At 37.1% G+C, this 27,790-nt stretch overlaps 2 non-coding genes and 2 pseudogenes across 2 annotated transcripts; all 4 read left to right on the top strand.

The window, feature by feature from the left end:
* Positions 1-1,536: 1,536 nt before the first annotated feature.
* Positions 1,537-10,166, top strand: LOC149830691 (glucan endo-1,3-beta-glucosidase 8-like; annotated as a pseudogene).
* On the top strand, positions 7,192-7,269 carry LOC149830693 (small nucleolar RNA R12). The gene has a single exon (XR_016433956.1). It is a non-coding gene; the product is annotated as a small nucleolar RNA R12 (small nucleolar RNA).
* On the top strand, positions 7,546-7,623 carry LOC149830692 (small nucleolar RNA R12). The gene has a single exon (XR_016433930.1). It is a non-coding gene; the product is annotated as a small nucleolar RNA R12 (small nucleolar RNA).
* A 13,040-nt stretch (positions 10,167-23,206) lies between the features above and the next one.
* On the top strand, positions 23,207-24,266 carry LOC149830690 (NADPH-dependent aldehyde reductase-like protein, chloroplastic pseudogene; annotated as a pseudogene).
* The last annotated feature ends 3,524 nt before the right edge of the window (positions 24,267-27,790 follow it).

Raw genomic sequence — 27,790 nt, 5'->3', positions numbered from 1 at the left:
GGACAAGTTGTTAACAATAATAATTCTCGATTAACAATGACTCAGCGTCTTCAGTCATTGGAGTTAGAAGGCAGGGCTACCAATTATTGTTCTAAGTGATAAATTTCATAATTTTTACAGAAGTTAAGATGCTTCCTCATTCGTCTCAGTGTGAGAAATTCTCTCTCAGTAGTTATATCATCTTCTTTGGAGCGGATTCACCTAATCATTCTGGGTATCAACTTACATGAAATAATAAACTCCTGAATGACATCGGCCTGTCTTTATGAATTCATCATGTGAGTATCCACAAGTAAGATAATATTGAAACAAAGATTTGATATTCACAATGTTAATTAGAATAAAAATGATGCCATATTTATACAGATTTAGGGATCATTCAGTTATGTGTGTTACGATACTATCAATATATTTAATACATGTTTTATTACATTGACTATTCGTCATACGGGTATTAGTTCTGTATAATTATATGACATTGTTGTACCTACTAGGCTTTCATAAGTTCAACATTTTTTATGGGATTCACGTGATGAGTAAAATGTCAAGAATCCACTCTCTCTGTTTGTTCGTTCATAAACACATTTTTGGCGTTTTGTGTATGAACTTTTTATATAAAACTATTTATATCTAAATATTTGGTTTGAATCATTATGTGTTTCAATAATTATGTAAAAATGAGAACGCAAATTCGAGACATTTGAGGACCTAATCTATTTGGTGGATATTTCTCATGTAACCCACCCAAGGTTTGCTAACTTGATCTTTTCAAACAAATATTTTGTTATACTATTGTTTTAATTTAAAAAATGGATTAACTACAAAAATTTTAAATTCTTCTTAAATTTTACAAGTTAAAAATCTTGAGGCTTTACACTCGGAGCAGGGGGTGAATGGAACTAAATTGCACTTTAAATAGGCAACTCATATGCTGTGGTAATAATTGATATTTTAAGATTTGTGTTTCTCTTAGTCTTCAAAATTGGAGTAAGATTGTCAAAAATTGAAAAACTTAAGAAATATAAAATATAAGGAAAAATATTAAAAGCAGAAAATAATATGATAAAGTAAAATAACTAATATTTTGACGATATCCATGTGGTATGATAATATGAAAAAATAGAATAACCAATATTTGTTATGACATCATGTTGACATAATCATGAATATCGTGTTAGGATCCCAATATTATCATCTAAACGACAGTATCATGGGATTTTGATACGGTAAAAAATGTATCGCTTTTGTTTGTGATTATTATCACACTGCAGTACATAGGTAATGTGAAAGGGTTGACAAAGCCGTCGACTTGAACGTTGAGTTGGGGCTACTGCTGGCTTGTAATTTTCTAAAAATATCGACACCCTTTGTCTCTACCTTTGAAATTCTGGCTATTTGATAGGACAAGGAGAAAACGTAAAACCACGTTTTGATGACCAGGAAGGTGGTTTTCTGGTGAGATTATGGCCGGAAAGATGAGAGGACGATGGTTTCTGATCTTGGTATGTTGGTTACTACTAGTTGGTGTTGGTGTGGATGCGTTGGGACTTGGGAGTGAACTGGGGAAGGTTGGCAACTCATCCCCTGCCTCCAGAGACTGTAGTGCAGCTACTGAGGGATAACGGGATAAGTAAGGTGAAACTGCTCGATACCAATGAGTTGGCGATGATGGTGCTGGCCGGAACAGGGATCGAAGTCGTCGTGGCGGTTCCCAACAACATGCTTGCAGTGATCGCCGGCGACTATAATGCGGCGAAGCAATGGGTGGATGACAATGTTATAGGTTATACTTTCAATGGAGCTGTCATGATCAAGTGAGTGATACTCCTGTTTTAAACTAGTTTTGAGAGTGGTTTTAGTTTTGTGGCTTCTTTGATTGTTCCGTGATGTGGGTTTTGCTTTTTAAGGAACCCATACTTCATGAAACTAGTTGTTATTTATTTTGTTGCAATGCTTTTGTGGTTGATGAATGATGATACTGGTTGACATGAAAATTAGTATCTCATAAGCAATTTTAGATAATTATTGGTTAATGCATCAAAGATTTTTAGCATCATTTAGTATCTTTTTGTGCCTTCTCTGCTTTTGGTTTGTCTTTGTCTTGTGGACATGGCCACTTTCATCAGGTTAATCCAAATAAATATCTTACTGCAAAGTTTTAGAGTTTTTTTTTTAATTCCAACTTTCATCTGTCTACTACTCTTTTCGCAGTTATGTAGCAGTAGGAAATGAACCTTTCCTCAATGTTTACAATGGTTCATTCCTGAATGTCACCTTCCCTGCCCTAAAAAACATCCAAACTGCACTGAATAATGCCCATGTCGGAAACAAGATAAAGGCTACCGTTCCCTTTGGTCAAGATGTCTGCTACACTGCTATTGGTTACCCATCTGATGGAAGATTTCGAGAAGACATTAGCGGCCTCATGGTAATGCAAGTTTGTAGCTGTTGTTCTTTGCCATACTGATTCTTAATTATAACAAGGTCCCATGACTTGAGAGTCACTAGTAGGCTAGCAGCTACACCAAATAAGCAGTAGTGTTTACATACACAACTACTGCGCATAAGATTCAAGGAAATACTACATTAGATCTTTTATATGATTTATATGATGATTCCACACTATACTGTGATTATGTCACTGATACGAACATTGGATTTTGGCTTCTTTTTTCAGGTCGACATTGTTCAGTTTCTCAATCGGAATGGTGCACCTTTCACCATCAACATCTTCTCATTCTTAAATTTGTACCTGTATCCTAATTTCCCCATTGATTTTGCCTTCTTTGACAGCAATAATAGCATTACTGACAATGCCATCATGTACTACAACATATTTGATGCCAGAATTGATACGTTAGTTTCGGCTCTGAAGGCAGTAGGCCTTCCAAATTTGCCAGTTGTGGTTGGAGGGATCGGTTGGCCTACAGATGGAGACAAGTATGCCAACTCTGCTTATGCACAGAGGTTTTACAGTGGCCTTCTTAAGAGATTGGCAAACAACCAAGGGACTCCACTAAGACCAGGGTACCTTGAAGTCTACTTGTTCAGTCTGATCGATGAAGACCTCAAGAGCATCACGCCTGGAAAGTTTGAGCGGCACTGGGGAATTTTTTCATATGATGGGAAACCAAAGTTCCCAATTGATCTTTCAGGTAAGGGGCAGAGCAAGTCACTAGATGCAGCAAAGAATGTGACATATCTCCCTAAGAAGTGTGTGCTAAGCCCATCCACTAAAAATCTTAGTCTACTAAATGATAGTGTGAACTATGCTTGTACATTCTCTGATTGCACTCCTCTAGGGCAAGGCTCATCATGTGCAAATCTGAGTGCTAGAGAGAAAGCTTCTTATGCTTTCAATATGTATTATCAGACCGAGAATCAGAATGCTTTCAGCTGTGATTTTCAAGGTCTTGGCAAAGTAACAAGAAGCATTTTTTCACATGGAACCTGCAACTTTCCGATTCAGATTGTGGTCTCTGCAAAGTAGATGTTACCTACTATCTGTAGCAGTATACATGTATGTATCCCTACTATATCCTTTTTGGTGACTGATTGACCTTGTGGTGAGTTAGTTCCATGGAGGATACTCATTAGTCTCTGCCAACTACCCGATAAGGTGGGCATGATATGTGTTTTGTAAGCTCTTGTTATGAAGTTTATGATGTCATGATGTCATATAATGTATTTGATCATCAATAATATGTTATCATCTTTGTTTTATTACTATTATTATTATTGGAGAATATTTCGTGGTTTTGTACCATGCTAACATACAGCGGTAATTATTGTTTTTATGGATCTCGACACGAAATATTTGATCTGACCTTAACACCATTTATTTACTATGCAAGTAGGTTTCATAATGATGTGTAATACACTGTAGGATTTGTTTTTTCAGATGGTGAAAAATCAATAGCTCACAATTCATGAAGATAATGGTAGTTCAAAAATTATATAAAAAATCATGCTAGAGTCAATTTTAACACATGAAAATAGTAAGCAGGACATACTGAACTTGATCTAGTGGTTAATTTTTTGCATTTAGAGGATTAGATCTATGTAAATCAGGTGTGTGTCTCCATAAGTTATGGTGGCTCAGTACCATGATAGAAGCACTTCTTCTTCTTCTTCTTATTATTATTATCATTATTATTGACAGCCATTGGATTTTCCGCAGCCCAGTAGAAAACTATTTGTACATAACGCATGATAAATGACAGCCATTGGATTTTCCAGATAGACAACATACAGCAACCAGACAGGGTTGGATCCGTTCAGATTCAAGAAACACGGATACAGTACTTGAACATGGATCAGTGGATCCAGTCAAATGAGGCCAAGGGGCACTTCTTACGATTATAACAAACGCTTGAAGCCACAATTTTATCCATTGGTGAATTTCTCTTGGTATTTTTGAAAGTCATAAGTTTCTCATTTCAATAGGTGAAGTAGAGTTTTTTAGATTTATAACGACTGCACTGTGGCAAAAACCATTTTGTGCAATGTAATCCTCAGCTTATCAACCACTGCAGGATTCTATTTGAGCTCCAATAAATCAGTTAACTTAAGTGAGTTTGTTCGCTAGGTTGATGGCTTAATGCATTCAGGTGACTTTGGCTGCAAATATCCAATTCTATGGTTGAACCCAAATCCATTTTGCTATTGGCTCCCATAACAACTAGATCAACCTGGCCTGAATTGTATACCTCATTGCACAATACTCTCGCTGAATATTAACCCAGTTTCAAATAGTGAACCTGCTATACTGTTCTAACTCTGCTGAGTCCAGACTTCATTGCCAGCTTCTAAGACATAAATACAATTTGGTGCTCTGACTTATCAAGAACTTGAAGACAATGAGCCTTTTTTTTCTTATGGGTGTTTTAATCTGATTATTTTTTATTAATCTTGGCCAACAGGTAGAATTGAGATGCAGCAACACAGAAGAATTGGTTGACGTTAGATACCTTATCACTCTAGAGAAGGACATCTTAAGCTCAGAGATAATTGTCTCCAACTCTAACTCTTCCCCCACAGCTGTTGAGTTATTTCATGAGCCATCTCACGGTTAGCACTCCTGATGCAGTCTACGCTGTGGGGCTTCAAAAATCAAATTACTTCAATAAGCCTCCGTTAAGGTCTGATTTTAGCATTATTCCACCCGATTCTGGTAGCAAAAAACCAACTCCTTCAAAGAAAACCTGGGAGTGAGACAGCACTAAGAGGGCTCTTCTTTGGGTGGGATGGAAAGAAAGAAGCTAAGGCTGATGGTGATGATGAACTAGAAAAAGAAGAAGATGGTGGACAAGAGGAAGAAAAAGAAGAGGAAAAAATTAACAATTATGTGCATTTAACAGAAAATATGAGCAGAATTTATACACATGCACCAAGGAAATTCACAATCATTGACAGGGTAATCATTTCTATCCTAGAGTTCACAATCTGTATTTCTCTTCATATACTTACAAACCATAAATTGTTCAAAGTACTGAATCATTTTCTTAATAAGCGTGAAAAACTCCCCAATATTTTGCTTGGCGCCACTTCTAAACATAGGTTTTTACTGTTTCCTGATCATCTGAACATAGAAATTTATGCAGTTTTGCGCCAAACCCCCCCCCCCCCCCCTTTTTCCTTTTGAAACTTAGTCTTGATTCTGTGATGAACAGGGGAGAAGGAATTCGGTAGTAGTTGGGAGGATTGGATTTGAAGAATTTCATGTTTTTAGCACTGGCTCAGAACATGAATGGTATGGAAGATATGCATATGTCTGCACAGATCCGTCTGCCACATTGAAGCCAGTAACTTAAGATGTTTGGCAAGGTACTCAGATTCTACACAATCCAAGCCCATAAAATATCAAGATGCATGTAACAGACTTGGCTTGTGATTCCAACTAAAAAAAATAGAGAGCAAAAGTAAATTCAAAGCTTAAGAGATAGAATGTAATTCATCATATAGTGTAAGGCATTGGTCAGTTAACATAATGTGGGAACTAGATTATGGATGACACCTTTGTCACTGATCTAGACCGTGAACATAAAACTGTCAAAAGTAAGAACTAAACCAAGAACAATCTTCCTGGGTCGGCCCGAGTGGCACCAGGCTTGGGGAGAAGGTGCTGACCCCTTCGTCCCAGGTTCAACCTCTACTAGGTGTGTGAGAGACTTTAACTGGCGGGCTCTGAGTTTTTTTTTGAAAGGCATGCTGAAGAAGTTTGGAAACAGAGTTTCACGTGAAAAAGTACGAACAAAATGGATCAGATCCGGCAACAAAGTCAGATCCAAGCACAAACCTGCAAATATAAACTGGATCCAAAAGTTTTTAAGTCTGAATACACATTAAAATCTTATTTTAGGATCCATATCCAAGAATAATACATAGAATTCGGATATGATATCCAAATAATCTGATTCATTTGTACCCCTGTGATGGAAGTCTGAACATGTTCTGATTTCTGAATATACATTCAGACCTTACTTTAATATCCATATCCGTGTATATTATATAGAATTCTGGTCTAGGGTCCAACGAATTCGATCCATTTAAACTCCTACCACGGAATCCGGAATCGTCTTTGACCGACAGAACAAGGGCAATTATGGTAATTTTGAGCCCATCTCCTAGGGTTTCTTTGCAGAGAGGCGAGGGTTTTCCTTTCTTCTATAAATACAAAGCGAGAGAGAGAAGTTGCAGAGAGAGTGAGAAGAGACAGAGAGAGAGGTTTGTCTACTTGATTTTTGGGTTGTTTTTAGCAGAGAGAGAGAGAGAGAGAGAGAGAGAGAGAGATTTGGTTGTATCCGATGTTGAGAGAGAGAGAGTGATTTCGGTTGCTTTTGTAAACGTATAGTTTTAGGGTTTTTCTTTTTCCTAAAATTTTGTGGTTGTCATGGAAGTTGGTGGTTTTGGGTGTCTACGGTTCGTGAGAAGACGCCTAATATTGCAATTCCTCGCATCTAGATCGAATGGATCGAGGGCTCTATCGTTAGGCGAAATTGGGGATTTTTTTCCTTTCTACCTTTAGCTCCGAAAATCCTTGTATTTCTTGTTTAGGGTTTATTGGTGACAAGGTAGATACATTTTTTTCCCTTGTACTTTCCTTTGGATTTGAGCAAATTTCTCAGTGGAATTTGGCTTTCAAAAATTTAGGTGTTTCCCTGGATGTTGGTTGGATGGTGGATGCTGATGATGTGGGTGATGAAACAAATCAGACGGATTCCCAATGATTCCATACATGATATAATGTATCAGCTACTTCTGACACATCATCATCACCACCATCATCCTTATTTCTTTGAATGATTTTATGTTGTGATTTCTTCTCTTTGTTATTTCCTCAGTAGTATTAAATCTCAGTTTTTATTTTTAGTATGCAACTCGTTTTGAGATAAAATGGTATTTTGATCCATGTCTTGCATGACCAACTTCAAGAAATGCCTTCTAGATTGGTTGAGAGCTTGTTTGAACTTCCAAATATCCAGATAAGTGAAGATAAGTTGGGATATTATCTTCTGGATGTTGGTTGGATGGTGGATGCTGATGATGTGGGTGATGAAACAAATCAGACGGATTCCCATTGATTCCATACATGATATCATGTACCAGCTACTTCTGACACATCATCACCACCATCATCCTTATTTCTGAATGATTTTATGTTGTGATTTCTTCTCTTTGTTAATTCCTCAGTAGTATCAAATCTCAGTTTTTATTTTTAATATGCAACTCATTTTGAGATAAAATGGTATTTTGATCCACGTCTTGCATGACCAACATCAAGAAATGCCTTCTAGATTGGTTGAGAGCTTGTTTGAACACCCAAATATCCATATAAGTGAAGACAAGTTGGGATATTATCTTCTGGTTGATGCCGCAAGATCCCAGCTTTTCTGTTATTTGGGTGAGAGTGCATCCGGCAACCCCTGTCAAGCGGTTCAGGATAAACTAGGATACTGTTACGAGCCATTGTGCCCCACATTATCCCTGTTTAGCAAAATAAGTAGGGATATTAAGGGATCTTCTTTCCTTTTTTTCATACTTAACACTGCTTAATGCACGTTGAATGGAAGAAGCATTTTTGGAAATTTGTCATGACTAACAAAAGATGTTCTTTGGGTTCATGAAAATGGGCTTATTCTGTCCATCTTTGGAAATGAACTTGATTGTGAAACATAAATCACTAACAAAAGATGAACTCTATGCTCTTGACGTGGAATTTTTTGAGCATGAGCAACTCAGATAAATTGGAGTATTGAACCTCAGTGGGAGTCTGCCAATACCCAAGTTCTTAACTTGTTTTACCCAAAATCCACAATACCCGAAGCCTCCCAATCCACTTATACCAAGCGACATCCATTACCAAATGTCATCATTCCATCTCTGGATCTTAGCACTCAACCTTCACAACCTATGGTTGAAACAGGACCCATCATAAGGTTCACTCAAGGTCCAACACATCCTCATTGAAAGAGGGCCATGCAAGATGAACCCTATGCTCTTGAATCATAAGGTTCACTCAAGCTCCAACACATTCACGAGATTATTATACCTACTTCACCTCCAACTCCACCCATCATTCCATCAAAAAATACATATCCCTTCATAACATGTCCAACCAATACCTAAATTTTCTAGCAGCTACCTATTCTCAAACAGAACAAAAGTCTTTCAAGAAGCCGACTCACATCCTCATTGGAAGAGGGCCATGCAAGATGAACCCTATGCTCTTGAAAAAAATCACACTTGGGATGTTGTCTCTCTTAGATACATGTACACTTGCAAAACAAAGTATAACAATGATGGTAGCATAGAAAGCCAGACTAGTGACAAAGGGCTACACTTAGATCGAAGGCATTGACTTCAATGAGACCTTTGCGCCAGTCGCTAAGATAAATTTCATCAGAATCCTCTTTTCTGTTGCATCAAATAGGAGGTGGGACGTGTACCAACTCGATGTGAAGAACACATTCTTTCAAGGTGACCTTGAGGAAGATGTGTACGTGGACCTACCGTCAAGCTTCAAAGGAACTCATAATCTGGACAACGTATGTAGATTAAAGAAAGCATTGTACGGCCTGAAGCAATCATCAAGGGTTTGATTCGCAAAATTGAGTGAAGCATTATTTGAACAATGATTCAAAAGAAGTAGCGTTGATCACTCCATGTTTGTTGCCAAACGTGTCTCTGACATCGTCATTGTCCTTGTCTACGTAGATGACATTATTGTGATGGGAGATGACAAGAGAGGCATGGAGGAGGTAAAGCAAAACCTTAACAAAAAATTTGAAATCAAAGATCTCAGAAAGCTACGATATTTTTTAGGCATAGAAGTTGCCCACTCTGATCAAGGAATATTCATTTGTCAACTTAAATATACGTTAGATCTCTTAAAAGAAACCGGGGTGCTTGGAACAAAGCTAATAGAGTCACCCATGGAAATGAATCATAAAATTCGCAAAGATGATGGAGAACTCATTACGAACGTTGGGAGCTTCCAACGCTTGATAGGAAGATTGATATATTTGACTCTGACGAGGCCCAGCATCTCTTACGCTGTGAACCTAATAAGTTAGTTTATGCACTCTCCAAGAGCTCCTCATCTCGAAGCGACACATAGAGTTTTGAGATATCTCAAGGCCACCCCGAGCAAAGGCATATTACTAAAGAGACATGGTCATACCGACATAGTAGGGTATTTCGACGCCGACTGGGCAGGGGACCCAAATGATCGGAGGTCGACTTTGGGGTACTGTGTATTCGTAGGAGAAAATCTCACAACATGGAGAAGCAAGAAGCAAATTGTGGTAGCATGTTCCAGCGTCGAGGTTGAATACAGGGCCACAACCTCGACTACATGTGAACTCATATGGGTGAAGTCTCTTCTTGAAGACATGGGAATCGTCACATCTGCATCGATACAATTGAAGCGTGATAACAAGGCGGCCACTCATATTGCCGCAAATCCAGTTTTTCATGAGAGAACTAAACACATAAAAGCTGACTGTCACTACATACGTGAGAAGATTCAAGGAAAACTCATCAGCACTCCGTTCGTCAAGAGTGAACAACAGCTTGCGCACATACTCACCAAAGCATTGAGTCGGAACCGCTTTGAAGAAATGTGTGGCAAGCTGGGGCTGATCGATATCAGCCCACCAGCTTGAGGGGGAGTATTAGATTTACTCTATCCAGATTAGTGTCGCGTGCAACATCAACACATTTGGCGCAGTATCCGGGTAGTATCCACGCGTTTTAATCTCTCTCCTTATCTCTATCATCTCCTCATTAAGAGGCTAGAGATTATCTGGTGAAACTGTGTGATATATGTATAAATAAGAGATCTGATGTAACCCATTTTTCTCTAGATTAGAATGGAAATCACCATCTTTGACACCATGGGCGTAGGCTATTATAGCCGAACCACATTAATTTCTCTTTCACATTTATGTTCCTCATTCGTTGATATAGCTTAACACATGCCACCTTATACCTATTTGTCGATAATATTTTCAAAACCCATAGTTGAGTTACCTTAATGGAGGTGCAGAGCAATGAGAAGCCAAATTACGAATGTAACAAATGCGCTCGGGTAGGCCTAGGTTCGGGTTTTAAGGTTTAGGTGGGCTGAGTTAGGTTTGAGTTAAGTCAATACTCAAATTCGAGTAACAGGTTATGGTAAGGTTTGGTAATAAATTTAGTCATTTCAATTGATAGGAGATAAAATGTTGAAAATTTATTAAGGGCTTTGGAACACGTGCGGAAAGCTTGGGTAAACATTTCAGGATTTTGGGATTTGAATTTTTGGATAAAAAATTATGAAAAGTTCTGGTGATAGGGTTTTGTTTAGTCTCTAATAGACCTTGAAAAATTAATTTGTTCTTCGGAATATCAATTAAAAAAATATGAGAACTTAAGAGTAGTCTTGAGATATGCTAGGGAAGGTATGATAGAAATTTGGGATACAAAGTCATTTTGGTGTGTGAATTAAAAATAGAAGAATTTAGAACACGGGTTCGGGTCAGGTCGATTTCAGGACTAAGATTTGGTTAAAAAAAGTTTTAGTATCATATTTATTTCTCTTTACTGAGAATGAGTTTGGATCCAATTTTTTATGTGAAAGTTAAAGACAGATAAGCTAAACTATGGTTAAATTTTTAGGCTTGAATTATGTACGATTTGAGAAAAACATTATTTTTAAATTAGGTTAATTTCAACAAATCACAATATAATATTGTTTTCAGGTTTTGGATTTAATAAGTTTATGAGAGGCTAGGCTAGGCTGGTGAGGGGCTTTAGAAAAAGAGTTTTGATTACTTATACAATTTTGGGAGTGTGTCTTACAGTTAGGAAAGGGTATGATCCATTCGGGGTTGGCTCAAGTGCCATGTATACGGTTGGATTGAGTCGCATCCTCCACTATGTTGGTGCAGTTCACGAACTATAAGTAAAAAATGTTCTATTTAGTTCTTAGGCAATTCTAATCCTAGAAAAGGCCGATACTACCTTACATAAACAATAAAAGAGCTCTTATAAAAAGGGTGAATGAGTCAAAAGTAGAGACTCGCAAGAGCGAGAAACGTCCACAGGAAAGGAGCGCAACCTTTGGGGAGAGAGAAAGATAAAAAATATAAAATGATTTTGAAAGAAAAAGCTCCAAGTTTTATTTTCCTCTTTCTTTCATAAATTGAACCCCTTATATAGGCAATGAGAACTCTCACTTAATTACAAAAATAAAAGCAAACAACACACTAAGATAAGCACTACCCAAAACACTAATGAGACCCACTAACCCTTGAGACTCTTGGTCTCTAAGGCAATAAAAGAAGGAAGCCAAGGGTCACACATTTTTGGAGGCCATGAAGGACTCTTCAATAAGAGAGGTCGACCTCCCTAGGTGGGGCCTACCTAGTTGGCTAGTCCTTGATTGCTTCTTAGATCCGGGTCCATCCAAACATGTTTGGTTCATTCTTGCTTTGTTTCCTCCAACATTGAATTGGATTCGGGTCCCAAATGTAAAATAAAGTGATGCCCCAAATCAAATGTCCCTCTTGATCGAGAATGCTATAAATGTTGATTTGTACCTTATGGATTAGTCCCACTATAAGACGAAACTTGAATATGGATCTACAGAGAATGAATCATCATTAAGTGCTTAGACCACGAAGCTTGGATTCACGCCTTCCACAATATGAACCTGGTCTTCGACATTTGGCTCCGTAGTAATGCTTGAATCTACCTAAATCCCTTGGTATAATGGATTTGGATCTGAATATGTTATACTTAGATTCACTTAGGCTAATAAGTGTGAGTCGAAGCCTTCAACACAAAGATCCGATATCAAAGTTTTTTATTTAAAAATGCACTTTAATTTATGTTTTGTTAATTGGAAACATTTCTATTAGTTTAACTTGAGCTATCAGTAACTAAAAAGGAAATGATAAGTTTAAATGACTAAATTATTAAAAAAAAAATGACTTTGTGTTAAAAGATTCCCAACTTCCCATGTTGCTTATTTGCCAAATACTATTTAATGTTTGAAAGTAGCAATTGCCTTCCTTATTTTCTTCGCACCAATTGCAAAGTGTTATACAAAGAAATCTAGAGAGAGAGAGAGTTCAGGTTATATGCTTTTATTCTTCCTCATATTTGTTTAAACCCTGAAATCCTTTTCATTATGGACTTTAAGTAGGTTGTTTAACAATGTAACACACTTCCATAATCTGATTTGAGTTATCATGTATATTGGGTATCTCTAGAGAAGTGATTATTCATTTAAGGTCTTTTCTTTTATAGTAGTCTTAAATAATCAACGTCATGTTCTTTTTCTTGTGAATGCTTATATTGTGTTAAGCTACAAACATGTATTCCTTTCTTATTTAGAATTTGTACTTATAAAATATTACCCAAGTAATTGAGGGTGTTTATAATCTGTTAGTCCAATTAGTCATCTAATAGTTTTTATGTAATGATCCACCACTTAAGGGTAGATGAAACTAACTTCTAGTGTATATGCCTAATCTCCTAAATCCCTCGTTTTGAATACTTTGATATGTTTGGTTGCTTCTCATGTAATTTGAAATCACATGAGATTGAAAAAAATGATCTCATTTGAAATGGACATTAAAAGCAACAAAACATACATTTTTTTAACACTTAACCTCAAAAGTAAGCTTTATAAAAAAATGAGTTGACACAAAACCCCAAAAGTGAGATTTAGAAAGTGAATCTCATTTCTCAGGAGGTTTCATGAGATTTTGAAATGTGAATATCTTTTGAACTATAGTTTAAAAACTCACTGGGTCAGCCCAGTAACTCGTTTGACTCGACCTAGATCACCCAATCATTGAGTCAAAAATGAATACAAACTCATTTTGTATAAAACTCGGCGGAGACATCAAGTTGACTAAGCCAAGTCATGCACGAGTCGACCAAGTCATGAACGAGTCCGCCGAGTCATGGGTGAGTCATGCATATATTTACATATATAATATTATATATAATTACATATATTATATAAAATATAATATAAATATATATTATATTATAAAAATATAGTTTTACATATATTAATAAAATTATATATTAAATTTATTATAAAAATATCATATAATGCATATTTTATATAATACATGGATATAATATTATAAAATATAAAAAATATTTATATTTATAGATTTTATATAAAATATAAAGTTAACATGACCCGACCGAGTCATGGGTCACTCAAGGATGAGCTGAGTGACAAGTTAATGAGTTTTGAACAGTATTTTTACTTTTCAAAAACACAACCAAATACATTTGGCTGTGTTTTTGAAAAGTGAAAATATTATTAAAAAGATATTTACTTTTAAAATCTAAATCTTACGAGACTTTATGAGAAAATGAATATCTTACAAATGAGATTCATTTTGTCAACTCACTTTTTATAAGGATTGCTTTTGAAATTTTATTTTTGATTGCTTTTGGAGAACTGATCTAGTGAGAGTAGATGTCAGAGAGAATGTATTTCATAAGCATATAGTTTTCTTGTAGGCAAAATTAACAAAATTCTTTTAGTTCATTATCAATATTCTACACCTCAATTTAGTTTTGTTTTATAAGACAAACCAAACCTTGCAAAGTGACTCGAGCTTGGGTTTTACTTTTTTTTTGTTCAAGTTATAAATGTTAGATATTTGTTATAGTCGTTTGTGCAGGCAATATAGTAAGAAACACCATTTTTCAAGCTTTTGGTATTTTTTTTTTGTAGGTCTAACTTTATAGATGTGGTCTGCATAGTCTGTTCTGTAGAAAATAGGTTTTAGATCATGTCTCGGCAGCATGTAAGCAGAATTTTCCAAGGACTTCAAAAAACAAGTGCTATGATGTGACAAATTTTTATGAATCAAAAGATAATATTTTTATATCGGAAAAATATCATCCAAGGTGTGTTTCCTAGCTACCATTATATGTTGAATACATCCATGAGGCCGGATTGAGTAAATGCAACCTGCATATGTGATTTCCCAATTAGATTGTACATACTGTAGACAGTAGCAAATATTTATCCATATATACCTAAGATCTAATGCTAATCAATTTCTGTACGCTTCTTGAGAAGGCTCACGAGTTTTGTTGTTGTTGTTTTTCTTCTTTTGCTTGGTATCTTTGTCTTGGTATGAAAATGTGAAGTACCTGAAATATAGGAGAATGATGAGAAGATGACCACAAGCATCATTGATAGTTTATGTTAAAGACCTCAAAGCAGTGGCGGAGCCAGTCGCCCACCCCAGAATTTGAAACAAAAAAAAAAAATACTGTGCCTCCAACGATATTTTGTAAAGAAACAAAGAATCTGATTTTAACTCTTGTATGCTAATGCCTACCGCTATGTGTGTTTTAATTTGTCTGGTGTCTGACAAACAGAAAATAAGTGTATGTTTATTTTTAATCCAGCAATCTGTTCTGGATATTATCGTCCGTGGTGTGTTGTCATTTAGATGCAGTTTGTTTTAGGTGGCGAGCACTCGCCCAGGACAGCAATTAGACAGTGGTGCTGACACGTTTATGTCTTCCCGTGGTAGCGGTATCACATACACCCTAAGCTTCCACTTAATCTGGACCCGCGTCTGTCACTCCCCGAGTTCGAATCTGCATTCAACCGGGTTCTGGATTGTGCATTTTAAGCTTTAGAAGTTGCTTTCGAAAAACAGTGTAATGTTCTGGTTCCTTGCTGTTTATTTGAGCTGAATGTATGCAAGACTGATCTCAAATGATTTGAGTATATTGTGATAAATATTGCTGATTTTTTTTTACATTGATAACCAATTGATTTCAATATAATTCAAAAGCTTATTTAAGTTTTATCTCTTTACAAAGGACTGTGCCTCCAACAAAATTTTTTTGGCTCCGCCGTTGATCCGAATCAATGGATCGTCCTTCAAGACCATAGCATTGTCCCCGAGACCTGAGGTCTGCCCACCCAACGAAAAACTCCTGGCTCCGCCACTGCCTCAAAGATTATTTTTGTTTAAGAGTTAAGTTTGACCATGTATAAAGTTTTTACCCTAGGGTTCTTTGAGCATGAATGTATTTTTGTTTTCTTAGTGTATTTTTGTTACTATTTGTAAAATTAAGCTATCTTATAAACTCAATTAATAATTGAATGATTGGTATTAATTTAGGGATGGCAGTGGACCGGGGCGGTTCATCCCTGCCTGCCTCCATTCTTGCACTGGTTTTGATTTTAACTTCCATCCTTGCTTTCATCCCCATTTCATGTCCTCCATCCCTGGTTCAACGGTTTTTTAGAGAGTCAAGTCAATAAATTTGGCATGGTTGTGATGACAAAAGCAGTGACGATACTCACGTTCATCAGCAATTAATATTTCACCCAAACTTCAGTTCTGCACGTTGGACCTTGGATGGTTCGATGGTAACGACAAGAATAAAATGTTTCACTTCACCCCAAGACTGCGTCATGAGATATCACTAAATAATAAAAATCTTGTCATGAACACAAAATATTCTCTCTTTTTTAATATATTACAGTTTTTATTGTCATTTTATGTTTTAGATTTTTTTTCGGTAGGTACCACCTATAAGGTTAATTTGTTTTGTAGAAAATAAGTTTAGAGTCATGTGATTGTGACACATAAGCAGGTTTTTTAAGAGCTTAAAAAAAATCAAAAAAGAAAATCTCTGGTAGGGCCAGCTTGGTTGATATATCTGACATAAATTAATTGACCGCCCAAATGTTATTAGTAATTTAAATTTGCGTTTGGTCACATGGGTTTGGCCATCTTTGGAGTTTGGACTACTCAACATTACCTCCTCCTCCCCCTTTCTCATTAGAAAGGTTTATAGGATTTTTAAAAAATTTATGCAAATTCTCATGTAAAGCCTTTCTTTTACATGGGAAACAAATGAGAGAATCTACTGCCAAACGCCCATCTCATCTTTCTCAAAGGAAAGGATATCTTAAATTGCAAATAAGATAGTGCCCAATAAGGTTGCTCCACATCATCAACCGAGGATGATTTCTTATGTCAATAAAAAAAAAAATCTTTGAAGAATATGTCAACAAAAACTTGAAAGAATAAGAACTTATAAATCTTAATATACATTTTGTTCAGTTGTCGAAAAAAAAAAAGTAAAATCATTCGCTATTGAAAAAAAATTTAAATTAAACATTTCAAAAAATTGAATGGAGGGTAAGAAAAGTAGAGGCACTCTCTATTGGAAGGTAAATTTTAGAAATTGAGTGCTTTTTTTTTTTTTAATTATTGGAGGCTGCAGAGGCAGGCAACTGTTATGGTAGACACCATTATTACCTTCATAGGTAAGGAACCCCTTATTGGAACTCATAGGAGCAGGTAGGATTGACAAAATCTTATCCCATAAATCTTGTGTCGAGAATGGTCAATTCGATTTAGTAGAAAATTGATCCTTATATGGAAAAAATTTCAATGTAAAAATGCAATTGTGAGGGATGGAAATTTGGAACATTATACTTGGTCGATTTTTCAACCCTCTAAAAGACCTGCATATGTTATAGGAAAACACAATTTAAGAAGTGGTCCCTACTAAACCAAACACTAAAAGGTTTCTTATCCACTACTATATATATATATATATATATATATATACATTATGTGAGGGAAAAATCAAATCTTTAACGTTCCATTGTCTTGCATGAGTTGGCTGTTTGTCTATTGGGTCCACTAAACCAATCAAAAGTTATCTACGGAATATTGGCTTTCCTTCTCCCTAGGACTCTATCCCCACTAGGCCCCCTACACTCTTCCATCTCCTCCTGAAAATAAAAAAAGAAAAACTGATGAGTTTTTTTAGGACCGGCCCCATCACTGTTGCAAACGTACCTCAACAACAACAACAAGGCCTTCATCCCAAACATTTGGGATCGGCGATATGAACCAAAAAGAAAATCATTTTGGGTCCTCCACATGAATCCTTCTCCTCCAATCATTTCTATCCAATGTCATGTCCTCGGTGAGGTTCAAAGCATTCATATCCTTTCTTATCATCTCCATCCAAGTCTTTTTAGGCCTACCTCAACCTCTTTTAGCTAATATATTTTTCCATTTCTCCATCCTTCTAACCGGAGCATCATTAGGCCTTCGTCGAATATGCCCAAACAATCGTAAACGATTCTCACTCATCTTATTTTCAATGGGTGCAACACCTACCTTCTTACGTATTTCCTCGTTCCAAATCTTATCTTTTAGTATCTTTCCACATATCCATCGAAGCATACACATCTCAATTACACTCATTTTTTGAAAATGATGTCTCTTGGCAGCCCAACATTCCGTACCATATAGTAAAGCGGGTCTAATTGTCGTCCTATAAAACTTTTTCTTCAACCGCAATGGCATTCTACGATCGCACAACACTCCAGTTGCACTTTTCCATTTCATTCACCCAACCTTAATCATATGATTTACATCTCCATCAATTTCTCCATTCTTTTGAATGATTGATCACAAATATTTGAAGTTATTTCTTGCTCACCAAGCTTCACTACACTCTCATCACTACTTCGTTGCTTGCAAACGTACCTCAATAATTAAATTTTTTGTTAAGCTGTAAAATGTTTTTAAATTGAATTTCGAATTCCAATTATTCCATTCTCTCCTTTTAGATGTTCTTTTGCACATATAATTTCACGTTCTATTGTCATGTTTAAAAATGAAAATCTACTGAATTTTCATTCTTTGAGATTAGGTGGTCAAGATGCTTCACAACCACTTGTTCAAAAATAAAATAAGAAATTTATTTTTGCGAGAGTATATATCAAGGAAATATATTTTCTTAAAATTAGATTATCATACATAAGTTTAATAATTTTAAGAAGCCATACATAATATTAGAAAAGGAATTCATGCAGCAATAATATCAATGCACTTTAAAGCTAGGTTTTATTTTGAAAATATCGTGATTTTGCTGGATTTTTATCATTTTGTGAATATATCATGATAAACTTGCCACATTTTTTAAAATATGCTGATATTTTATGGCTACCACCTAAATCAACCGGGCTTGAGTCGCCTGAAATATCGGGACTTGGAGAAGCCCTTAACCGAATTTAGCTCATCATACTTTTTCTCTCTCACAGTTGTCACCGATAAGGTTGATATAACACCAACCGGTATGTTGTATTGCGATATTTTCAAGGGCATAAAATGTGATATTTGCAAACTATCACCTATTTTAAATTATCACATTTTATCAAGATATATTACCGCAATAAAAACAAATTATTTGATATTTTTGGTTATTTATTGTTTGTTTATACTTGTACATATTCTATATTCTTATATTTTATATATGCTATTGTTTTCTTAAATTTTTTGAAAAAAAACCAAAATTTCCAAAATATTGCAAGATTTTTCCTTACCAAGATTTTCCTGCGAACGAGATATGTGCTCGTAAACATGTTAGACTGACAGGTCTGAATCTTAATTTGATATTGAAGGGTCTTTCTAGATGTGGTGTATGTGGGTTTGCATGAATGGATCTATGTCTGGATATGGCATGTTGATGTGGTGTATGTGGGTTTGGATGATTGGATCTATGTCTAGATATGGCATATCCCGGACCACTTCCGGATCTATCATGGACAGCCCTGTGGCACCAAGGCCGACTCTATGAACGTATTATGTACTATTGTCCCGTCTGATCAGGAACAGTCGTGGTCTTACAAACTCTACCTACCTTTACCAACGGGGGCTCCGCTTGTCTGGCCTGTTAATAACAGGGTGGGCACGTGCCCACTCTGACCTAGAGAATTCCCTTAAAGAGGCATATGGGTCCCCACCCTGATCCGTATATGACATGGGCAGTGCCTACCCTGACCGGGTCAGGGTGCGTACTGGTGCCCCACCCAATCCCCCCTCCCCCTTTGGTAACTTCGTTTCCCAGCCGAATCCTCTCTCTAGATTTATTTGCTATACTAGAGGCGACTAAATTTTCCAACTGTGCACATGTGCCTTTGCATGCACATATACCATTTACTAAGCGTGTACAAAGACACTCATTTACTTAGGTGTGCTATGCCTTTTCATTTATATATACTAAGATAAGATTGTTTTACTTTTTAAATGATTAATTGAAATTGTTATAAGATGCATCATGAATTAAAAACTTTTAGCATATTCCTTTGAATAAGTTTTTAAATGATTTAGAGCAATCATTAATTTAAATTGAGATTTTCTTTGCAAATTTTAATTAGCATGTATTTGTTTTAATTAAAATTCAGTTTTTATTCACTTATTAAATACTTTTTTATTTGTTAGTAATCATTAATATACTTATTAAATATATACTTGTTAATTATAAAAGGTATTTGCTAGAGTAACTATTTGATTTTTTTTAAAAAACATGTTAGTATATTTTAGTTTTTTATTAGTTCTATTATCTTTTGTTCATTAGGGTTGGTTTTTTCATTTATTGACCTTATGATAAAGATAAATTAGTGAAAAACATAAAATTTATTAAATATGTTTTTATGTTTCTCTTCATTTTGAGTAGCTTATACTTTTTTAATTATTTATAAAAAAATTATGATATCTTTTATAGATTTTTTTGAAAGATTAACTAATTAATTGACTATTTATTTGTAGAATGTTTGTGTTCCTTTGTCACGTCTTGCTTAATGCATTTTAAGATCAAAGCTTGAGCTTAGTCGCACTGTATTACTCATGGAAGGTACTTTCTTTCATTTTTATGCAAAAAAAGTTAAATTTTAAAATATACAGGCATGTTGTTATTGTATTATGCAGTTATAAAATGTTTTTTTTATATGTTTGTGTTCCTTTGTCATGTCTTGCTAATGCATTTCAAAATTGAAACTTGTGCTTAGTTACGCAACATTATTCATGAAAGATACTTTCTTTGATCTTTATAAATGCATGTTATTATGATACTATGTAATTATTAAAAAAATTTATTACAAAAATTATGTTTACTTTCAAACAAGGTTTCTAATTATTAATATAATATTATGTAGTTTTTCAAAAAAATTGAACTTGCTAGTACTACATATAGAATTTTTTTTGTTTTATTGTGCATTTGTACCCACCTTAACTTAAATTCCTGGCTTTGCCCTTGCATCACCTTGTGTTAGGATGTTGCATGTTCGAATCCCAAATGGTATATAGTTGTATAACTGGTAGGGGTTTTCCTAATCCCAGCCCAAAAAGAAACTCCACCCACCTTTTCTCTGAGTTGTATAATTCCACCCACCAAGGTGGTATCCCATGTGGTAAGTGGGGTTATGCGTCAAGCTGGAGGCCAAGGATCGAATCCCTCTGCCAAATGGGTCTGTTGTTCTCGTAGCGGGTCGGCCTAACCCAACTTGCCTTTAAAAAAACAAAAAACTAGTGGGGGTCTGCCTAACCCCAGTTTTCTTTGTCAAAAGAATAATATAAAAACATCTAAGGATGGAACATTGAGAAGACAAATATCGTGATCTTGTCGTAACGAGTGCACGAGCATGCAACACTTCATCAAGGAGTTAAAACGAACTAGGGTTTGACCTAGACCCAACTCGTACCAAACCCTACAGGGCCAAGGTTAGCTCATAAAGAAAGAGGTCCCATTACAAACCGGATCAGATCTAAAGAGTCCGATTAGTATATGGAGCTGGGGTCGGCTTGTGAAATTTCATACCAGACTCAGGTTCGACCCAAGTTTCGATTAAGACCTGTGATTTTTCAGTATAAAAAAGATAATAAAGTATTATTTTATAGGCTTTGATAAAATTAAGTTTTTCCCCCTCCTCAAAAAATATAGGGTATGGATCTGGTACGGCACCTCAAAATCATATCCGGGTTGGGATTCACCTGGGTCTGAACCAGATCCAACCCGTTGACACCCCTACCAAAGCTACGGTTCTCATTATTTGGCTTTTCAAAGTTAGTTAAAATGATTCGATAAATAAAAAGTTGTTTTCTTTAAAAAAGCTCGGAAAACATAAGCATGGGTTTAATTGAAGAATACTGAGATTAGAAGAAATATAAAAAATACAATAAACTATTAAAAAGTGTTAATACCACATTAATATCATGAGTAGTCACGATATTTTAAGCATATATGATACATTTTAAATATCATATTTGTTGGTATTTTATAAGCTTTTGAAAGTACTATAACATTTTTGCTTAACTGTAAATATCGTGACATATCGAGATATTCTTGTTTTATCAACAAAGTCATCAAATTCTCTCATTTACTTTTTTTTTTTACATTTTTATATTTTTGTCCCTGATTTCTTATTTTTAAAGATTAAAGTTGTTTATTTTCCCAATAACATGAGCCAGAAAAAAAACTGAATTTTTTATTGAAATCCAAAACGCTGCCCTAACTGCTCTAGTGATGTCTTTTACCGACATTTAGCCAATCTTATAAGAAAGAAGGGCTATATTGAAAATTAAGAAGAGGATAAAGACAGGTGGCAGGAAAAAACGTGTAAAACTTGTGTTTCAAACTCATTCCTGGTCAAGATTTCATTTCCAAAATTCAAATCCCACTCACTTAAAACCACGGGTTTGGAACTTTGGATACCTGAGGTATTTGAAATCCTATCTTTCTCTGTGCACATGAAATAATTGAATGTGAAAATACCGAGTTGTTTGTGAATCCGTGGACTCAACGCCAAACCGTGGCTGGCCCAGCTTCTTAAATGGATCGGGTCTGTGTCCGATGTCCATCCAAACTCACCGTTAACCCTATTATGCCCATGCCTATGCGACTCGAGTTAATTTAGAAAACAAGAAACAACCTAACACTTAACTTATTGCATTTAGATGCTTGCTTTTATAATTTATGTTTCAAAAACACGCTTGTTTTAAAGTCATTTGAATTGACCTTTATTTAGTCAAATGAAATGTCTAGAACGTTCTCGCAGTTGATTTTGTTTTAGAAAAAGTCCATGAGATGACATAAGATGAGTGGTTTTATAAGAAAAGAACAAAATTAATATTTTAAAACTTAGTTGGTGGTATTTGAAATAAATTTACAAAAAGTACACGGTTAACGGTTAATAATCAAAATGTTAGGTGGCCTTTCGTAAATATCTGACAAGGTTGGCAGCTTCCGTAAAGTACTGATAAAAAAAAACATTGGATTTGGTTGGAGTTTTTCTTAGATCCAAATCCATTGGCATGTAATGTAAACAACAAGGGACGTTCAATTCTCACAAATCTCATTTTTAGGGAATTTTTCATAAGGATTGATTTTCTTGAGATATAAAATTATATAAACATGTAAAGATAAATAAAAGAAAATATATTTGTGAATGCATCATGAACACTCGGGTATTTTATTGGATGTTTTGAGATATCATGAGAAGATCGCGATATTTTCAGATTATCGCCGATATTTGTGATCCGATATGAGAACCTACTGCTGCTCCCATACGAAAACGATCCCCCGGATCCGGATTCATAAAGTGTCCCACATCATTACCGAATTCAAACTGCAGCCGAGACAAGGTATGACCCCCAGCTTTTGCTTTTCTGTGGGCCCACTTGGAATCCACGGATTTTAGACCGAATCCGATCCCACAGGGATAAAAAGAAAGGTACCCGGATCTGGATAAAAAAAAATACCAGATTTTTTTTTAACTCTTATCCGAAACCGACGTTGCGGGTCCCACGCCACTTCTTTATAAAGCGGACCCTGTTCCCTCCTCTCTGTTTTGCTCTGCAGTAAAACCCCACTTGGACACGTCTCCTTGCGACCACCATGCCGGGATCCGCTACCGACTCCGCCGGAGATAGTCCGATACCGTACCTTACTCTTCAGGATCGGGTGGCGATCGTCACTGGCGCCTCTCGTGGAATCGGCCGCGGGATTGCTCTCCACCTCGCCGGGCTCGGCGCCCGCGTCGTCGTTGTCTACGCCTCCTCCGCCGGCGATGCTGCCGACGTCGTCGCCGCCATCAACTCCTCTCCGCCTTCCCCGATCCTCTCCCAGCACCGCGCCGTCGCCGTACGCGCCAACGTCTCCGACGCCGGAGACGTCAAGGAGCTCTTCGACGCGGCGGAGGAGTTCGCCGGCGGCGGCCCGGCCCACATCCTGGTGAACTCCGCCGGGGTGCTCGACTCGGCCTACCCGCCGATCTCCGCCACTTCTGAGGAGGAGTGGGAGAGGATCTTCGAGACGAACGCCAAGGGGACGTTCTTGTGCTGCCGCGAGGCCGCGAACCGGCTGAGGCGCGGCGGCGGCGGCCGGATCGTCAACATCTCGTCGTCGCTCGTGGCCGCTCTCCGGCCGGGGTACGGCGCCTACATCTCCTCGAAGGCCGCCGTGGATGCGATGACGAAGATCCTCGCCAAGGAGCTCAAGGGGTCCGGGATCACCGCCAACTGCGTCGCGCCGGGTCCGGTCGCCACCGAGATGTTCCTCGCCGGGAAATTGCCGGATTCGGTGGACCAGATCTTATCGGACACTCCGATGGGCCGTCTCGGGACGCCGGAGGACGTCGCGGCCGTCGTCGGGTTCCTCACCGGAGACTCCGGTCAGTGGGTGAATGGCCAGGTCATTAGGGTAAACGGTGGGTTAATTTGAATGGAAAAGACGATTTTATTCCTCCCTTCTTGCCCTCTCTTGTTTTTATTTCCTCTTTGTACCCTTCAGGGTTCTGTAATCGACGGATGAGTCCCTCTTGTTTTTTTGTGGGGATTGGGTTTCTCTATATTTAGCTTGTTCACGAACATGGTTTTATGTTGAAAGATTTTAAGTGGACTTTATTTTTGTAACTATTGTATCTGTTTTTTAGTTCGAGTTTCCTTTGTTTTTAGCGTTAGATTGTGGATAAGATCATGAGGTTTGACCACAGGATGATATAACCTCCAAGTGTAAGAGTTAGTATCGATCTCTACTTGACAACACAAACAGCAAAAACCGCCTTTTTTGCAGAAAACCATCGACTGGACTGGAGTACCCCCAACACAAACAGCATCCCATGCCAGTCTATGCATTTCCGTGGAAATCAGTCATTTTTAGTGACACACAATCGTACCCCAAGTGACCCAGTTCTCGTTGGGGGTTTCCTTGGTTATCAGAACAAAAAAATTGTGAATGCCCTAAAAAATTGCTGTCATTTTATGTTGAAAAAATTATAAAAAATTGATTCGGGAAATAACTTGTCCAATAAAAATATAGCACACCTTGGTCTTAAAAATTCACTACAAGACGACGAATTTTTCTTCTGTGGTACTGAAGGTGTTGCAGAAGTACGAATGAAGTTAGAATTTTGAACACAGTGCTTCATTAAAGTAGTGCATGGAGTGTTATGGTTATGGTTGGATTTATATTAGACTTCACTTTATATGCAGCGTGCAGTCACTTTGCTTGACAGCCACTCATCTTAGCATTTCTTAAGATGGGTGTGTGACGTCCATCTCGAGAAATATTGAGATGGATGGTCATCAGCAGCCAATGCATGGCTACGACTCTTTTGTATTACATTTTTATTAAGAGTTGATTTGAGAATTAATTAATTGGCCAAAATAAAAAAATTAAAAAAAGTGCTTTCGGCCATACAAATCGCCATGAGAATGACGTAGACCAATGGAGTTAGAATCCTGGAGGCATACTTCGTATTAAATGAAAGGATGGAATGTTATGGTTATAGTTGGGTTTATATTATTATTTTATACTTATTTATTACTTGTTAGGATAAGATAATTAAGTTCAATTATGGCACACCTCGAAGGATAGTTTTATTATATTTAAAATGATGCAGATGTCATATGGTGAGTCCCCCTTAAAATAGGATTTTACAGGAAGACCACCCCTGTCCAGATTGGACTTTATTTTTTTTTTATGACAAGGAACCCTGGCCTGGCCTGGCCTGGCCGAATCGAGGACAACCCTGGGTGGGGCTCCATGACCGCCTTACCTTACGTGGCTCACCTCTAAAAGCTACGGACACACCCATGCGCCAGCTGGGTTTGATCCTGCCTTCACCTCAGCACCCTCTCAACAACTCGGCTGGCCACGTTATCCTGCCTTCAGCTAAGACACCAAAATCCTAAACCATTTTTTGGGTCTTCCAAGTTTTCCATCTTTGGCGGGATTGATGTTTGGGGTGCTTGAAGTTTCATGATATGAACAGGAACATGGTTGTACGTGTGGATGGAAGTTTGGGATTTATTGACAAATTTAGATCTTGATTTTGGAAGTTCCAAATACGTGGACGAATCTGGATATTGGTGTTTCTTGCCATCATCATATCCTACAGTATCTCATCTTATCTAGTTTTTTTTTTTTTTTACATGGTACACGCCAACACTCTCTAAATAGGGGAAACAGATTGAAAAAAGAAAATTCTGATTTTTTTATGACAGCATGTTTGGTACTAACATATCCTGATCAAGTTCATGAAATGCATAACGTTGCCAATCTCACCATTAGAATTCCACGATTTTGGTCATGAAGTGTTTGGTGGCAATTGTTTTATTTTTTTCATTTTTTTTAGTATGATATAACCAATTGAGTATGGAGCACGATAATTTGGTCCCACCATTAGTTGGGACCAACATGGAGAATTATAGTGAAAGTCGATTAAATAAAAATTTGGCTAGTTATAGCTCATAAGTACCTGCCTAGAATGCGACACTAGAGAGTGTCACATTTTGACAAGTCTATTTTCAGAAACATGCCATGTTTGGATCATTAAAAAAATTAAGATTTTCTGGGGGTTTTGGTGGCACTGAAACATGCTCTTTGGAGAGTGACATGGATGTCTACATCTAAGACCAATTTTGATGTCTTGTTGTCTCTCCTTTCATTGTCTTCTGATTTATAACCCGAAACCGCACCCACCGGGCACAAAGACCTGGTCCAACTGGCTCAGTCTGCCATACCTATGATCGTCCTAGCAGCGTAAAACTTTGAGGCTAGGACCCCTGCTCCTAGGGCCTATGCTACGCATTGCCATAAATTCCACTGGATGAAGGATGCGTATCGAACTCGTGACATCCTTCAACTTGAAGGCCTTAAGCTGACCCATTTAGCTAGGTGAAGGGAGCTCACAAGAGCTGCTTAGTATTTTGGTTATTATATTTAGCTGCCTAGTTTTATAATTTATGTGGCAAAGACAAGCTCAGTTCTAAAAACATTCAGGATCTTTGTGTCACAGACATAGACTCATACGTAATTATTTGAAAAACTAGGATATGGAAACAGACTTTTTATTTTTTAATTGATAAAATTAACAGGTATTTTTTATAAAATGTTAGTTATTAATAATATTAAAATGTTATTGAACATGTCATGCATGCATCAGCGTATCCTTGTAACATAGGTTGTGTTCTTTGTAGGGGTGTCAACCGGTCGGGTTTGGTTCGGACTCGGGTGAAACTAGACTTGGACCAGATTTTTGGGTATGATATTGGGTCTGGACCTGAGTCTATTATAAGAGAAATTAACCATACCTTGACCCCGATAAGAACTTCATAAACCAGACTCGGACCATACCTGGTAAAATAATATTTTTATTTATTTTTACAATGAAAACTTGTGGGTCTTATACGAACTTGGGTCAGGCACCGGTCTGGTATAAAATTTTACAAACTATACTCGCGTCCATGTATTAATCAGACCTTCTTGTCTGGGCCTGGGTCTTAATTGAGTCTTCTTATTTGTCACCATACCTGCACCCTATAGGGTTTGGTTTAGGTAAACCTGACCCGTTTATACCCCTAGTTCTTTGTTCAGTCAAGCAAAGTGACCAAAATGCCTAAGATGAGTTGCTTTACAAAAATTCCACAAAAATGCCAGTTGATGCCTTAGATTAGCTAGTATTCAACTGAACTAAAACATAGTAGGTGGTCGAATGCAATAACTCAAAAGTTAAGCGCGCCTTTTATAAATAACTGATAAGTTAATGGCTTTTTGTACGTTACTATTACTGTCACTATAGCTTGGGAGATGAAACATTCAGGTAAGACCTACCGCATCACATCTAAATGATGTTGTTATCCAGCGCACGGGCGGAGCCACATGGGGCCAGGGTGGGTGCCCACCTTGACCAAAAACTCTGAAGAGTGGCCCGGGTGAGGGTGGGCACCATCAGTGCCCGACCCACCGGTAGTCGCGAAAGTGCTCTCTCTCTCTCTCTCTCTCTCTCAACCCTTGTGTCTTTGACTTTGGAGGAGTATCTTTCAAGCTTCAATCATGTAATCGGAATCCAACATCCAGCGGGCATGATGCAGTGGGCACTCGAACTTCTTCTTCTTATTGTGCTTTTTTTAGGGTTTAGGTCTTTAGGGTTTTT

This window comes from Nuphar pumila, chromosome 8 (assembly GCF_984573655.1).
Source record: "Nuphar pumila chromosome 8, dmNupPumi1.hap1.1, whole genome shotgun sequence".
Classification (NCBI taxonomy): domain Eukaryota; kingdom Viridiplantae; phylum Streptophyta; class Magnoliopsida; order Nymphaeales; family Nymphaeaceae; genus Nuphar; species Nuphar pumila.
The sequence above is the reverse complement of the archived record's forward strand: the minus strand, read 5'-3'. Positions and strand labels throughout refer to the sequence as shown.